Source organism: Saccostrea cucullata, unplaced genomic scaffold, assembly GCF_032062105.1.
Source record: "Saccostrea cucullata isolate Sc308-1 unplaced genomic scaffold, CSIRO_AGI_Scuc_v1 ctg2869, whole genome shotgun sequence".
Classification (NCBI taxonomy): Eukaryota; Metazoa; Mollusca; class Bivalvia; order Ostreida; family Ostreidae; genus Saccostrea; species Saccostrea cuccullata.
The window spans coordinates 67,514-75,421 of record NW_026934014.1 but is presented as its reverse complement, the minus strand read 5'-3'; the positions used below and the strand labels follow the sequence as shown (position 1 = coordinate 75,421).

General features: G+C 32.5%; 1 pseudogene; it reads right to left on the bottom strand.

Annotated features, from left to right (window-relative positions):
• Window positions 1-1,778: 1,778 nt before the first annotated feature.
• LOC134239802 (uncharacterized) lies at window positions 1,779-5,181 on the bottom strand (annotated as a pseudogene).
• Between the last annotated feature and the right edge of the window lie 2,727 nt (window positions 5,182-7,908).

Genomic DNA, 7,908 nt, shown 5'->3' with positions numbered 1-7,908 from the left:
AAAAATATGTTTGTTTCTGCTTTCAGGCTGAAAAAAAATATAGGGTAGGTCGGTAGGCAATTTTTTTTTTTTTTACTTCTTTAAGGTAGGATTCTTCTCATATTTCTAATATTTAAAAATCAATGAAATTTTCACAGAATCAAGAAGACAATACCAGTAAGTGATAGTATCAGTGAAATTAAATTTGACCGTTTTATATTAGAGGCAAGGTCAGGTCAAGGTCATTATCTTTTTCCTTGACATTAAGAATAAAAAATAACTGTTGCCAATCATATGATACCTACTTCTATTTCAAAAGTTTAATGATTGTTCTTTTTGCATAAAAACATATTACTATATCGGGTCTATAGCAAGATATTACCAAATTTACATAAATAATGTAACTTAACTGGATATTGGCTAATCCGAATTTTCTCTGTTTTATCTTAATTTTTTAGGATATATTAGTTATTTTCATATGCTTCCTATATTTAACTTTTTCTTATTTTCACATATAATAAAGTAGTCTTATAAATGTACAAAATGATACAAAAACAAAAAGTTTTGATCGTTTAGTAAGTGAGAAAAAATACTTTTTATGGATTTTTGGCTCAATTCTGCACTTTGATAGGAAGCGTTTAAAATCTAATAAATTTCTAGTTTGTTTGAAAAATCATATTTATTTGATATATTTTGAAAGTTTAGTCCCTCATTATTAATCTAACTTACATTTGAAAATTTCCTCCAAGACTTCGATTGTGTAAAAATTATATCTAAATTCATTGTTCTATGATAATTTTGAGAGGCAGAGAAGAAGATATTTTCACACGCCACCATTCCGCCAAAAAAAAAAGTCCCTGCTAGTTTTCAAACGCAGTTTACCATTTCTATTTAAAGTTGTACAATTGAAATGAGGAAAGAGAAATATGGTCTTTTAAATTCCTTACACCTCAATATATAAGACATATAAGCAAATATACTTTGAATGTTTCATCTACTCAGAAACCAGAGAAGAATCCTACCTTAATCAAAACGTGTATAGAAGTAACATTAATGACAAAAGAAATGGTGTTTTCAAGCATTTCTGTGACTTAAACTTATAACAGAAAGGTGACTCAAACTTCTTTCTGTCTTGAAAAGCTTGCGAAGTTGGAGACTATAATTCCCTGGGTGAAATCTTGCACTACATGGGACAAAAGCATTAAAAAAAATTTTAGGGTCGGCACTATAAATTAGGGTCGGTCGGGAAAGCGAAAACAAACATATTTTTTTTCTAGGCCTTACCTAAAATGACCTCTAAGAAATTAATTACCAGTATAAATGTAATATAAACTGACATACTTAAATGTGGCTTTCAATATTTTATTTTGACCTTGACTTATTATTATGATACACAAGTTCAGAAAGGTCAAATAATTATTCATTTAATCTAATTACTATGGTACAAATGTTAATGTGTAACATAAAGTTAATACAACATATATGTGTAAAACGACCACAATGTTCAATGGATCGATAAATATGTACTAAATGTTACACAATTTAAAAGAGGGAATCAACTTTGGATAATACAGGAATTCATTGCGTTTTCATCAGTATCTCATTTAACTTCTAACAAGATTTGAAAAAAATCACTAACATATGGAACACCTCTTCATTTTAATATGGAAAAAAGTAAACATTGTATTCTTAATAATATACTGTATATCAAAGTATGATGTAATCACTTATGTATTGTAACACAAATAATGATCCTAGATGTAGAAATTAAGTTGACAACGTCATCCACTACACACATTGTTATTTGAAAGTTCACTTCTCTTTTCTCTCGCATAAGTACCATGAAGGGATTTGAATGGAGAAGGAGTCATGACACTATATATGTACAACACCTTGATTCAAAATTTTGATATATCAAAAGCTGGCAGACCAAATTTCACAGAGGGGTAAACAATTTCTGGTAACATGAAATAATCATAAAACTGTGTAAGTTTATGTAAAACCCTCTCCCAAAAATGTTTGTCAAATGTAACCATCTCTATATGAATGTCATTCTTAGTGCACAAAACAAAGTAACATTTTGAAATATTTAAGATTCCCATTTGTCCCTGAATCTGAGTATAATAAGAATGTTTTACATTGAGACAGACCTCATTATTTTCATTCATTTTCAAGCAGGGCAACTTCTTTGCTGCTGATGGTATGTCCATGTCCCATGTTGAAGCAGGACTTTTCAGTTCTAAAACGAATTGTTCGCCATTTATCAAAGCAATGCCATCAACAGAAGCCCCTAAAAATGTACAGTGTGAATCAACAACCAGGCCTTTTTTGTTCAACAATAACATCATGTATACCCTGTTCTACCAACTTAGATTTAAATTTCTCAATAGCTTTTTTTTCTTGCTGTAGTCCGAACAGCATTGCATTTGTCGGTTTCATTTTGTTATATAAAAAATATCTTAGAAGTTTTGATGGATCCGTTGTACTTCTGCGTACAAACACTTTGTGAAAGTCAGATGCAGTGAGTCTGTATTTTCTAGCGCTGTGCCATTCTTGCGAGCTTGACTGACCCCTTGTTCTTGATTCCAATTCAACTACTTCATTACCATCCAAATGTAAAGAGTCTTTAAAGTACATGCAAGCATTTTTTAAGTCTAATATACTTGGAGGCAACTCAAAATCTGTGAAATGTTTAACAGTAGACACTATTTCTTTGGTGAGTAGAGAAGACTCGGTAACGTTGGGAACATCAGGAACTGGCTTGTTATACTTAATGAAACCACACGTTGGATTGGCACCTTCCAAAGCTTCAGTCAAACGAGATTTGGATTCCTCTTCTTGAAGTTGATCTACAGGTGGGCGAGGATCAAACTTCAAGGATGCCAAGGTCTCCCTCCCTTTCACCACTTTTCCTGGCTCCTGCCTACAATAATAATGAAATATGTAGTATTTCTTTACTAGCAGTGTGTGCTTTTCAATCAATATTTTCAATGAAACAAACTTTAACAAAGAGATCAATACTGCTATATTTTTTGTACTTAAACTTGCTTTAATTTTTATGGTTATTTACATGTGTGCTCATTGTGCCAGTCCCACCTTACCCCAGGGGTCATCATTTGAACAAACTTAAATACAGTAAAACCCGGTTATAGCGAAGTCCTGGGGACCTGTGAATTTAATTTGCTATATCCGAAATTCATTATATCCGTATCACAAATTCGTATAACCAGTATAGCGAATTTGCAGTATATGCATGTTTTCCTTCAAGTATTATTACCTACTATGTTAGTGAAGCAAGTATTACAAAATATATCTTCAATAACTAAGGTTTTCTTATGAATAGAAATATATAGACAAATGCTAAAAGTAAAAATAAAGTAAGTTCAATTTATCTATTTTTTAATAATCTTTGAAATTTCGTTATAATACATGTAAATTTCATTATATTTAATCTCAACGGGATTCAAAATCAGTTCGCTATATCTGTAAATTCGTTATATCAGAGTTCGTTATAACCATAAAATTTTACAATGATTTGTTACAAATTTTGCCGGGGACCCAGGAAAAGTTTTTGCTATATCTGTGAGTTCACTTTATCCGAGTTCGAACTAGATGAGTTTTGCTGTATCTGAACTGTGGATGTTTCCAAACAAGTATCATCTTTCCTTAATTTATTCCTTAAAATATAGTAGAACCCTTCAACATGCTCATTGTCTAGTGATCTTTACTCCTTAATCATAAAAGTACATACTACTCGACAAGTACTAATGAAAATGAATTACTCATTAATAATGACCATACTTGACTATCCTGATATTGTGTATAGTTTTAGGCTCTGTCTTTCTCTTTGCTGGTTTGTTCCATTGGCACAATTTTTCTGTAGAAGACCTGTCCTCTGGTAGATCTTTCAGTCCCTTAGCAACAAAGTCATCCAATGCAAACAGCAATGCTGCTATATGGCTGCATGCCTCACCCTTCCTACAAATTATAGTCTAAAATAATTAAAATTGTCATGTCGGGCCTCAAAGGGCAATTTTTTAAAACCAAATTTTTCATGCCCATAAGCAGTACATGCATTCATATTTATTTTCTCTAGCACTGTGGAATCTTCAATATCCATGGGTATCAAACCCATATCCATGAATTTATTCTAAATGTATTATATTTTATTTGTTTGATATTTGGCAGAAATTATGTTTCAAGTGGGCATAGATTTGATTTAGCACTATCTCAATGTACGCGATATAAATCTACATAAACAAGACATTTAGAAATGTACATGATTTAGCAGACAATGTTTTCTGCTGTATAGAATATACTGCTAAATAAAAACCATTGAAAGTATATGATAATCTAAGAAATAATGAAGTCTTGTTAAAAAAAAAAAAGTAGCTTGTGCTTTATACAACAATTAAGTGTTGTTTGATTTTCTTTGTTTGTTTGGTACCTGACACAATTTTTCTGACTTAAAAAAAAATGTGTTTGCTTGCCCTCTTCCAGGATGAAAGAATGGGGATGGTAGGGCCTCGGGGAGAATATTTTCCCAAAACATGCAAAAAAAAAAGTTTCAAATTCAATATGCTGAATTTTCAAAATTTGAAAATGCTTCCTGGTAGTTAATTTTTTTAGTTGGTCAATTTTTAGCCAGTCGACGGGGATAAGGCAACCAAACATATATTTTTTATAATGTTCTTATATTTATTTTTTTACCAAATACAGTACTTAATAATAGTGCCTGAGTAGTTTATAAATTTAAACCACTGCCTTGCTGGATGGTCTGTTCAAGTGTATTAATAAAACAGGGAAATGCCATGCTTAGAGCTCATTATTTATTCATGAAATAAGTTCTCACCCTGCGACACAATCACAGGATCCACCCTGGACATCCCCTTCGAGACTTAGACAAACGTACGGTTTGTACACTCTTTGTGCCATGGAAGCCATCACCTCAGCCCGTGCAAGGAAAGAGTTGTCCATCTGCAGTGACGAAATCTTCTGCACATACCCCTCCTCAAAAAACTTGTACGCTTTTAACGATTTGTAAGCTCTCATACCTTCTTTGTCAAAAGTCTTGTTTCTACTTTCAGTCAAATAATGCTTTAATTTGCCTACATCGAACTCAGGAATTTTTGATAAAGTACGAACCCAATCCCCCTTTTGATGCAGAAACCACTCGCGCGTAAATCTGTCTGTTTTCTCCATAGCAATGGTTGCTGTTATCGTGAAAGTAAGATAGATCTAAATTAAAAGCAATGTTGACAAAGTTCGTTACGCCATCTTTGCACGTTGCACCCAGTCTATACAAGTCTCGCATCATCACGCGTGACTTGCGGCGAAGCGCATCGGTGATGCTGGAATCGCATTCGATCAAATGTTTACCATGAACTAGAGTAATCTATTATTTATACACTGAATTAACGACGGATTTTACGCTATTACCCGATCATGACAGAGAGCGCCCTATGGGTGTGACCGGTCAGCTTACTCCTCTATGGCACCTGATCCCACCTCTGATGTTTTCAAGTGCTTAGTTCCTCTGCTCCTGTTTTGAATTGTTTTATGGACTTTTGATCTTGAACATTGTTCGTTATCTCCATATGTTTCATTTTTCTATCATAATAATCTGACTCAATATGAGGATTCTGACCTCCGCAGTTTCTATATCTCCACTGAACATTTCATTTTTGGTTGTGAGAATAATCTCAGCTTAACTGATTTCACCAATGTCTTTTTCTTATTTTTAGATATTTTGTTCCTGTGTGATTTTTCCTTTGAACAAGTTCATTCATGAAAGGAGTATTTATTTCAAATGACAATAAAGAAATTCATTGAACAGATTTGCAAAATAATTTATGTTATGCATTTTACAAATTAAAACTTTTATCAATCTAAGGAGAACCTATACAAGAAAATAAGTACATATATTTCATTTGCCCTTAATAATATAATAGCAAAAAATGTAAAAATTTTCGAGAATGTGACAATAGCAAACAATTAAGATAGAACTAGCTTGATTGAAAAACACTATAATTCAATAATCATTTTAGAAATATAGATTGTTCTATTTTTTTTCATTACGTCAAGAATCTCTGTTAACTGAAGCTCTATCAAAATGAAGCTATATTGTATTAACATTTGTGCATATTGTTAAAATGTTATCCATCGCTAACCATGTTGCATTTTAAATCTTTAATACCCTTTGTGAGATGGCCTTCATGTAGATGAGGGGTCATCTAGTTGCACTTTAGTCTTTGCATTACGTTAATGAATAAAGCAATTTCTTTGGGTGATAATAAATATATACACTGACATATCACATTTTAGAAAGCTAGCGCATCTTCACCAATACGCCCTTCACTAAACCTGTTTAAATGAATTGTCTGCACCAGTATCTACAGCTGCTAGAACTGTTCTATATATTATGATTTGAGGAAATTTTTGCGAGTTTCAACGTCATCTTGATCTTATAGTGTGTTGCACCGTAACAGCGAATTCTTTTCTCTTGTATCACGTGATGCCCTCAGAACTTATTGAGCATCGCATGCTTCCTTTTCCTTTTTAATCTGCGCAAATCAACTGTCCAAGTTTCTATTGCTGTCCTACGCCTAATATATGATTTTATTTATGAAATTTCTCTTTTTAATAGGCGCAGCATTTCAACGTCATTGTTTTGTAATAACAAATCCAAATATAAGAAGTCGTTCATTAGCATTTTTTATTTCCTTTTCGGCGTTGAGAATTACACCGAGAGAATTAACTGCGCGAGTTTGTATTACTCCTAAAATTGTTCCATCTGTTATAATTTGTGGAATTTTCATTATTAAAAGATTCATTATTTCCACGTCATCTTTTTCTAATAATGAGTTCCAATATACATGTTTAAATGCAAAATGCATAGTTTCTAAGGTGCTCTCCATTAAAATTTCAGTATTGAGCACGACTTTGAGTGAACCAATTGCACCAGCATGTATTGCTGCAATAGCTGCTGCATGCGTAATAACTTGTGGAATTTCTCTTGCTATCAGATTCATTACTTCAATGTCGTCTTTTTCAAAAAATCTTCCCCAATCTTAAGTATCAATATAATTAAAAAAACTCCCCTCCTATTCCTCATCTTATCCTTTACCGTCACTTCTCTGTTTCTTATTAAGTCATTAGCTTTTGCGAATTTGAGAATTATTTTAAGTGAGTTCAGTGCATTGGTTTTTATTGCTCCTACATCTGTACTATATGATATATAGCTTGTAGAATTTTCTCTACCAACACTTTTATTATTTCAACTTTTTCAAAAAATTTCTTCCAGCGAATTGGGAAATCATCTTGCAACATCGCACATATTGTCTGCATTTCTTTTAGGCCGTTTTTGCTTCCCTTTACAGTATTGAGAATTAATTGAAGTAAATTAATGGCCCCATTTACTATTGCCGCTTTAACTGTTTTATATGTTATGATTTGTGGAAATTCCCTTGCTAACAATCTCATTATTTCACCATTTTCTTTCACCAATAATTTTATCATAACATCTGCCTGGGGACATTTTTTAACAGTTTCGCGCATTACTTCCATTGCCATAAGACTTTTTTTCATTAGAGAGAATTACTTCCAGTGAATTCACTGCTCCAGTTTTTATTACTGCTTGAACTGTTTTACGTTATTATTTCTGGAAGTTCCTCAATTAAAAGATTCATCACTTTAGGATCATCCCTCTTAAAAGATTTATTCCAACATATCAGGTCATACTTTTGACACATTTTGCAAATAGCTCGTCTGACTATGTCATCATTGCCTTTTTCATGTGTGTTAATTATTTTTAGTAAGTCAAAGTAATCTCTGTCCAACAATTTTTTCAAAACATTAACCTGTCCATCAAATTCCGTAATTATCTCCGTATCGAGAATTTTTTGTATTACTAAATGGCGAGAATCTGTT